The 9,607-nt window shown below is 39.6% G+C and overlaps 1 protein-coding gene across 1 annotated transcript in view; it reads right to left on the bottom strand.

Annotated features, from left to right (window-relative positions):
- The window catches only part of SPEF1 (sperm flagellar 1), a 23,636-nt gene extending 14,614 nt beyond the window's left edge, over positions 1-9,022 (bottom strand). The window contains exons 1-2 of the mRNA XM_037731439.1: positions 9,018-9,022; positions 5,411-5,415 (exon numbers count right to left, since the gene is read on the bottom strand). The gene's annotated coding sequence lies outside the window, so the exon portion shown is untranslated. The remainder of the gene's footprint in view (positions 1-5,410; positions 5,416-9,017) is intronic.
- Between the last annotated feature and the right edge of the window lie 585 nt (positions 9,023-9,607).

The following is a 9,607-nucleotide window of genomic DNA, read 5'->3' as shown; positions in this document are numbered from 1 at the left end:
AAAAAAAAAAGGAAAGGTACTGTTTCAGGTTTCAGGTTTCAGACTGAAGATAAGGTGACATGACAAGTAAATGCAATGCATAATCCTGATTGTATCTTGAATTTTTTAAAAATGTGTACAAAGGCCTTATTGGAACAAAAGACAAAATGTAAATATAAGCTCTATATTAAATAATACTATTATATCAATATATTTCCTGAGTTTGACAATTGGATTGTGGTTAAGAGACTGTCTTATTTTATATACAGGTATGCTGATATATTTAGGGTAAAATGTCCTGATGTCTGCAGTTTTCTCCCATATGATTACCAGAGAGAGAGAGAGCGCTAATGTGACAAAATGTTAACAATTGGTGAGCTGGTAAATCTGGAAGGGTTATGGATGTTTGTTGTTCGCTCTCACACCTTTTATATAAGCTTAGATTACTTTTTTTCCCCCAAAATAATAAGGTAAAATCAAACAGAGACACCTAGGGAACTGCTTGAAAATGCAAACCACCAGATCCTTTCTCAAAGGAGATCTGCTTTATAAACTATTGTCCATAATGATCCTGATTCAGGTCATCTCTGCCAGAAACCCTCCATTTGTCCCTCTGGATCCACCCTGCATTCTTCTCTTCTTCTAAGAAGTGTCTGGGACACTCAAAAGCCTCTCTTGCATTCTGGCTTCTGGTTAGGCTCGGTCAATGGAGAATCTTGGAAGGAAATGAGAAGGAGGGAAGAGAAGAAGATCAGGGTATTTTTTCCCCAGCCTCACCTTGCTGTTTTCCCTGCGGCTGGCTGTAGCCCTTAACTGAAGGTCTCTTTCTTCTCAAGGTGACCTTTTATATGCAGGACTCCCTCATTCTTGCTTAGTGTAAACTTTTCCTTCCTTTGTCCTTTGAGATTACAGGTGGTGATAGTTTTGTTGCTAGCCCCAGGTTACTTTGGTATCCATGGCAGTTCCCTATGCTCTGCCCATATAGTTGTAAAGAGTCTCTTCTTAAACTTTCCTCAAATGATCCTAATTTAATAATCAGTTTCCACTGAGACTCTGACTGGTGTATGATCCCAGGTCCACATTCTGAAAACACTATTACAGGATGAAATAATATTTATTAGGAAATATTTGCATTTTGTTTAGAAAATTGACTTAGTGGGTTTTGATGTTATTGTTGGAAAACGTTAAGCTCTTGAATTAGAATCAAAAGAAAGTGACACTGAAACAAAGAATTAGATCATTCCACACCACAGTATAAAACATGGTGAAACCCCAATACAAAAATTAACTGGGCATGGTGGCATGCACCTGTAATCCCAGCTAGTCAAGAGGCTGAGGCAGGAGAATTGCTTGAACCCAGGAGGCAGAGGTTGCAATGAGTGGAGATCACACCTGCACCACTGCACTCCAGCCTGGGCAACAGGGCGAGACTCCATCTCAAAAAAATAATAATAAAAATAAAGTAATGGGAATTTGGGAGTTGCCTTTGTTAGCTCTAGATAAGGCAGGGAGGTCACCTGAGGAAATTTAGAGAAAAGGAGAGGTGCAGTAGGAATTATCTAGCGAATAGTAGCTCAAGTAACATGGGATGATTGCTGTTGAAAAAACACGTGCTTTGAATGAAGAGACCTTCCAAACAGGCTTTGTATGAGCAACATGGCTGTTTATTCACCTGGGTGCAGGTGGGCTAAATTTGAAAAGGGTATTAGCAAAGGGAAATGGGATAGGAATTGGTCTTATAGGTTTGGGTAGTGTTTTTGGGGGGTGGAAGTGTTGCAGAGTAAGTTCAGTTACAGTGGTGGGGGGTAGGGGCAAGGAGTGTACAAGTTCAGTTACAATGGCAGGGTTGGGTGAGAGGTATTTATACTATCATAAGAACAGTTAAGATGGCAGGGTTGGGTGAGAGGTATTTACATTATCATAAGAACAGTTAAGATGGCAGGGTTGGGTGAGGGGCTTGTCGGGAGCTCCACTGGGCAATCAGGGACAATGGTGAATGGAAGCAGGGGGTGGGAGACTTCAGCAGAGGCAAGCAGGACTTCAGACTTTCAGGCTCTAGGCTTGCATATGGAGACCTGACAATTATGTTGCTTAAGGAAGAACAAGACAGTGAGAACTGTTTTTTCAATGAAACTGACTGATGAATTTCTAGGACACAATCTGACATTCAGTTTTACCAATTTGTATAGAATTTATTCTCTATTATCTTGAATAAGGCTGTTTCTTAAAATAGACTTGAGTTAGTGGGACTTTGGTAAATAAATAAAAAGGGGATTGGTTCCACCCTTGAAGTTGTAAGAGAAGGAGAGAGAATAGCAGCTATTGGAGGTGAGATAGTGAATAAATGCCTGTAATTCAATAAGAGCAGGAATTTAGAAGAAGAGCTGACCATGAGTTCATGCACACCCTTGGAATAGGATTTAAGTTATTTTATTTGAATATTAAAAGGAGGATGAGTCCAGAGGCTAAATGACTTGGGTACATCTGAGTTACACAGTGTCTTCATTATCTGTCTGTCTTTTCTTCTGTCAGTGTGGTACATTTCTACATTTATCCCCATTTAGTTCTCTGGATTAAATCTCTCTTTACATTTACCTACCTAAAAATGGACTGGAGCTACCATGTTCCTTTTCAAGCCTAGAATTTTATTGCCCACCCTTAAGAGATTGTTCATTTGTTGTACATTTCCATGATGAGTAAAAAACCTGGTCCTAGTCTTTATAATGACACTTTGTGTGGGCAATTAAAGCAGATTTCTATCTATTAGGTACAATTTATAATATGACTGAGATATGAGTCATAGCATAGGTTTTCCTAGAAAAGTAGCCATTGTTTTCAATTCTTTATAGTTTCTGATAAGAAGCCAGCCATGGTCTGCATCAATTTTCCATTGTATGTAATATGTCATTCTCTGGTTGCTTTTGAAATTTCTTTTTTCTTTCCATTTTATCTGCTTGACTATGATACGTCTTGCTGCGTCTTTGCATTTATACTGATTGGGGTTTGTGGGAGCATTTTGAATCTCTAAACTGATGTCCTTCATAAGCTTCACTTGGTATTTCTTTAAATATTTTTTCTGCTTAGTTTTTCTCTGTTCTCTTTCCAGGACTCCAATTGCATATACATTAAGCTGCATAACAAATGGTTTCACAGCTCTCTGAGAGGCTTTGTTCATTTTAATTACATCATTTTTTCTCTGTTCTTTAGACTAGATCATTTCTATTGATCTATTTTCAAATTCACTGACTCTTTTACTATTTTCAACCTATAGTTAAGTCAATAAATGTTTGTTTTCAATAATTTTATTTTTTCAGCTCTAGAATTCACGTTTTGTTCTTTAACATGGTTTTTATTTCTCTACGGATATTCTCTATTAGTTTATTCATTGTACGTATGTTTTCCTTTAAGTCCTTGACCATATTTATAACAGCTGCATTAAAGTCCTTCTCTGCTAATTACAGCATCTAGACAATATTGGGTTTGCTTTATATTTTCTCCTCTTCCTCATCTTCCTTATTCTTGAGTATGGCCATCATTTTCATGTTTCTACATGTCTCATTTTTAATTGAAAACTGTACATTATGAATACGTAGAGTACATGTTAAGACCTGTGAGTTGTCAAGGTGATCAGTTAAGACAACAGCCAAACTGAAAGCAACAATCAAGGCTTTATTCACATACTGTGTTAGTGTAAGCAAGAGAGCAAAAAGAGAAGAGTAGTGCCAGCTCTCTCAGTGCTCCATTTTTCCTCATGGAATGGCACCAGGTGAGAGTCAGATAGATCATCCAGCTAGGGAACAAAAGGTTCCTGCAATTTTCCAGACTCGGGGGATGGAGTGAGAGAAACAGGAAGAAGATAAGTGTGAAAAAGACTGAGTCAGAGTGGTGAAAGCTGTCCTTGAGGATAAGATCTTGGCAGAGGTGCCTGCACAGTATTTAAGCCGAACCCCACCCCACCCCACACATAAGGCAGCTGCTGAATGGAGGTGCTGTGGCTGGAAATGCAGACATGCACAAGAGCATGAGTAGCTGGTGTTGGGGGAGAGGGTGGCTGAGTCCTCCACTTCAGAGTCTTCAGTCTCTGAAGGAATCTCAACTTCCTTCAGAAACTGCAATATACTAACTGTGCACCAAGTCTGGCAAGGAGAGAAAGGGCAGCTTTTCCCTCTTGCCAGGCTGCCAGATAAAGCTTTGTAATTGTTTATGGTTCTACAACTTTGACCTTAAATCAAGTCCCCCTTAGAGCTTTAGATTCTGTTTTATCAGCAAGGTCTTTAGGACTTGTAACTTGTGCTGACCTCCTATCTCATTCTGTGGCTTAGAATGCCTTAACTGTCTGGGAATGCAGACTAGTAGGTTTCAGCCTCATTTTACCCAGCTCCTATTTAAGATGGAGTTGCTCTGGTTCACATGCTTCTGACATTAGCATGTCTATAAAAGTTCTACTTTTTCAGCATTCAGTGACCAGGTAAAATGGCCCCTCTGGGAAACCTTCTCTAACTCCACTATGCAAGTAGGCACTTCCTTTTTTGTACATCTTTGGTTGTTTTTTCTTTTAGGGACCAATATACTTCTACAGTTGATGGTTTTAGGCCAAACCAAGTGTGCCAAAAGAAAGTGAAAATACCTGTTGTTATTTTTCTACTCACTCTAGGATGAAAAAATGGTCTCTGCGTTTGTTTCTGCCTCACAGAATGGAGTCCCAATTCAGGTACTTATAATTTTGTGGGCAATTCATCTTCCCATTAGGAAACCCAGGTTTTAGTAAGATGCTAGGGGTTGCGTGAAATCTTGATTTGAACTTAGAAAACTAGAGTAATTTAGCTGTTTTCTATCACAATGCTAAGTTGCCTGAATGTCTTTCCAGACATAAAAGAAGTCTTCACGACAGTAAGGAATAACAATATTAGAAGACCTTGCTCATCATATAATGGGGCTAATTCTGTGTGCACCATGTCCTCTGCTCCAGGAATTCAGTCACCATATGTGGAAGAAGAGAGAGATTATGCCTTGGCCCACTGCATTTGATGATGTCCTTGCCAGTTACGGATTGGCAAATGGAAAGTGAGTATCATCTGGAAGGGAGAAATAGAGGTACAAAAAGAGGAAGTTTCACGGCCAACATCCCACAGCAAGTTAATGATCAAGCAATGGCATGTTACTTATTTGTAGATATGATGTGATTATTAGGGCCAGTCAGAGGCTTTCTCTGTCCACAGTTGCCTTTGTGGTGCCTAAAATCCTACCGGCAAAGAGTAATTTTCAGTGGATATAAAGTCTGTCTGATTTCTAGGGTTCTCCACGGTCATGTAAGTATCATGGGAGGAGGTAATAACTTCCTCCATGAGCTAACATGACAATTGTGAAAACAAGGCTCTGTAAAAAAAGAATAAGGCTAGGCATCTATTGAGAGAGTAAGGACATGACTCACGTCCACTGATTTTACTTTAATGTTTAACCTATAGAATGTTTAGCTTCAATATTTAGCTTTGATAGCCAGATCTAGGCAGAGAAAATGCAAGAGGTAACCTAGAGAGGGAAGGAGAAGAAGCTAGATATGTAAAATAGCTGATCTGAAATTATCTACTAATTCAAATTAAGGTACATTAATTTCTTCAGAGGCTGCTGGAATGCTTTGTCTTGGTGGAATAAACTAAATGGAGCTGTTCTGTAATTCATCACTAACATTACTGCCTATCACTTCCATTTCTGATGTTTACTCAGCCATAAGTAAGCAGATTATGCAGCTTGCTATCCACAGGGATAGAGTGTGCTTGTTTCATTCTTATTTAAATGCAGGGTTGAATCCAAGCCTATTGGTGATATGATTGCCAAGATCCTCACTGGGAGATTCAATTCTTCAATACATTGGAAGATATCCAAGTTGTCCTGGCTGTGGTGAGCATAGATGGATGGAAATGGCATGACCAATTAAGGACACCATCAATCAGTCAATTAATAAACTAATTGAACAAATATAGGACACTTGGTTAAGCATTCCGGAGGACATAAACATGCTAACAATTAATCCCTATCCTGAAATTATTTAGGAAATACTGAAAGGCCACTTTCAACCCTGTTGACTTCCTTCACTGATCCAATAGTAGCCAGCACCTGTATGTTCACTGTGAGTCCATGACAGGCATGTAGTTGATTCTTTCTCTTAGATGGCTCTAGGAATCATCTGCTGTGGCCAAACTCCCCAAACTGGCACTCATGACAGCTGCATGACACTACTGCTGCTGGTAGTCTGTACATCCAACTGGCCCTCTGCCCTAGTTCTTAGGCTTTTGTTTTGTTTTTGTTTTGTTTGTCTTTGTTCCTATTACTGCTGGACCTTAGCCCTGAACCCCAGCCCAGTCAGTGAAAGTCCTGATGCCCTCAGCCCCCTTGCCCTCTCTCTAAAGAAAGGTTTCCCAAACTTGGCACGCTTGATGTTTGGGGCCAGGTAATTCTTTGTGTGGGGCAATCCTGTGCATCTGGGATGTTAAACAGCATCCCTATCCTCTACTCACTAGACACCACTAGCAGCTCCCACTCCCACAATTATGACAACTAAAAGTGCGTTTAGACGTGGCCAAATGTCCTTTGGCGGTCAAAATTACCCCCAGTTGAGAACCCTTGCTCTAAATGCTCTTCTACCTCTCTCCGTTGACTCAGAAAGACTTCCTTTGGCTGTGAGTCCATGATGCAATCACGAGCTTCTGACTTACTTTTCTTTCTCCTCCCACTGGTGTTATAGAGGCACAGGGCTAGTCTTTCCTATCTGACTTCTAGGTCAACACTTGACATAGAAAACGCACTTGAGGCATATTTTTTAAATGCCTGAGAGCCCGAGTGCCTCCATCCTGGAATCAAGGAAGAGATTGGGAGATTTAATTCTTCAATACATTGAAACATGTCCATGTTGCTCTGGCTGCATTGAGCATAGATGGATGTGAATGGCATGACCATTTAGGCTTGGGGATAGATGCTGGATCGAATCAGACTCAGGTTAGCAGCACACTTGACTGTTGACAGTTTACAGAGTTAGCTAACAGGTCACGCCTATTACGCAAGTTGATCTGTTCATTCCACCCCGCTCCATCACCACCCCATAGAACAGTTTTGCTCATCCTCATCAGTTGTTACTAAGAAGTCTCAATAACCCTTAAGATAGAGCCATGCTTTTCACAGCAAACATAAAATCACAGGATGGCTCCTAACATTATCAAGCAGCACACAATAAATTCACACTGAAAAGGTGCCTGCTATTTACTGGGATAATGGTGGAGCATTTGAAACATGAATTGGGCGTTAAAGAAAGGGGTAATTTGAAGAAGTGGAAGTGGGAGGATAAAGGAATGGTTAATTCAAAGTGTTTAATGTGGGGAAAATAATATAAGCACTGCAGGGAGTTGAGGAAAAAACATGGTATACTCTAGAGGGCAAATGTTATAAGGAAACAACCAGGGGAAAAGGAACTAATGAAGAGACTAAGGTATGAAAATACATGAGGCATTTTTCCATGCTAGCATGACAATCTGCCTATCTGGAGTGACTACTATGTAAAAAAGTAAGTGACCCTTAGAAGAAGAGTCTCCTCTGGCAGATAACCTGGAAGGAGAATATACTTGACCAGGTAATTATTCATTCAGCCAAATACACTGGCAAACTAATCCTAAGGTCATAGGGAGAAATAAACAACAAGAATATCTATGAAGTTCTTGACAAAGATTAATAAGGGGGCACAGTTCTATGTGAAGAGTGCAGGTTAGGGATCTGACAGCCACATAATGGCTTTTTGATCTAAGTTCCTTAAACCTCAGCTTTAAAATGGGGAAAACAGTAACCTTGCGTGTGTGGGGTGACAGCTGTATAAGATAATGTATGATCTTATATACAGTAGACCCTTACCAAATGAAAACTATCTTTTTTAATCTGCCAAATATTGAGGCATCACTGAAAGTTACAATGGACAATCACAGCATACTTCTGGCATATAGATGAAGAGACAGATAATAGGACATAAATGAAAACCCATGAATAATAAATAGTACTAATATATGTAACTGACCTGAACTAAGTAGTGTGTAAACAGAATGCCACTATATTTTTTTCTCACCATCCTCTGGTAAAATGGCTCTGTTTAGTCTTCCTGTTGTGGCACTGGATGAAATTTCAGGCAAATTCCAGAACTTTTCCATTAATTCAAAATTCTAAAACTTCAATAACATATACCCAAACTTCAGTCTTTTACCCAATCTAAAACTTACCGCCTTTCTAAACTCTGCTGTGAATCATGTTTTGAGATCAACAGGGAAAAGAACTGTGATAGCTCCTTCATTATTTCTCCCTACCTTTATCTTCTACCTGTCTTCCCCACTGACTCTGCCTTTGGCTTCTCCAAGGTTGCAGATTCCCAACTGCAGTCCTCCTACTGCAGCTCCCTGTTATGGACAGTGCCTCTTTATTGGCCACCAATGACTCCTCTGTCAAGCCCTGGCTTCTAGCAGCTCTTGTTCTAGGATATAACCCAGAGTCTTCACCTGTCCGTCCCACAGGAAACACATACTCTTATCCACTGGAAGTCAGGCTCATTCTCTATGCTGTCAGAGTAGACCTCTTTGGACCCTTTGAAAATCTCTCATCATCTCCCTCTGGGGTGGGGTATGTCCCAGCATTCTGACTCCCTCTGGACCTCATGGTAAATCCTTACCTTGTTCTTACATAGCCTGGAGGTGATAGAATGTATGAAGGCAGGTTAGTTTTGGGTCATTCTCTGTGCAAGTCCTGCAAGTTAGTCAAGTGACTTGCTTTTAAATGAGGGAATACTTAATACCTATTGTTCCCAGGTTTGAGATCTTAATTAAAAATCCAAAAAAGAAAAAGTCCCATTTTTACATCCTTTAACATATGTACTTAGTGATGAATGTTTAGGCACAAATAAAAACTGATAATGATGTAGCAGCATACAGAGAGATCATCTGTTGTCAATCACTGTACAAAGAGCAACCCAGCATTAACAATATAACACAGTTAAACAAAATAGTATTAACTCACTAAATTCTCAGAACAGCACTGTGTTCACTGACAGGTTAATGAATAACAAAAATGTAATGTGTGTGTGTCTGTACACACACAAACACACACGCAATATATATAAATGCAGTGTTATTCAGCCACAAAAAGAAATGAAGTTCTGATACATACTAAAATACAGTTGAACCTTGAAGACGTCAGGCTGAGTGAAAAACCCAATCACAAAAAGACAAATACTGTATAATTCTACTTCTGTGAAGTATCTAAAGTAGTCAAATCTAAAGAGACAAAAAGTGAAATGGTGGTTGCTAGGGAGGGGCCAAAGGATAATAAGGAGTTATTGTTCAATGGGTATAGAGTTTCAGTTGAGGGGAATGAAAAAATCTGCAGACGGATGGTGGTAATTGCTGCACAACAATGGGAATGGACTTAACGTCACTGAAATGTACACTTTAAAATGGTTAAAATGATAAAATTTCTGTTGTGTATATTTTATGACAACTTTAAAAACCAAAGAGAAAAAGTAGATGGAGGAATAGCCAGAAAATGGACAAATTTGTGCGAGTGACTGAGGGCAAAAATAGCCTGAAGCAGCAGGCTGCTTGTT

This window comes from Cebus imitator, unplaced genomic scaffold (assembly GCF_001604975.1).
Source record: "Cebus imitator isolate Cc_AM_T3 unplaced genomic scaffold, Cebus_imitator-1.0 Scaffold399, whole genome shotgun sequence".
NCBI lineage: Eukaryota > Metazoa > Chordata > Mammalia > Primates > Cebidae > Cebus > Cebus imitator.
The sequence above is the reverse complement of the archived record's forward strand: the minus strand, read 5'-3'. Positions and strand labels throughout refer to the sequence as shown.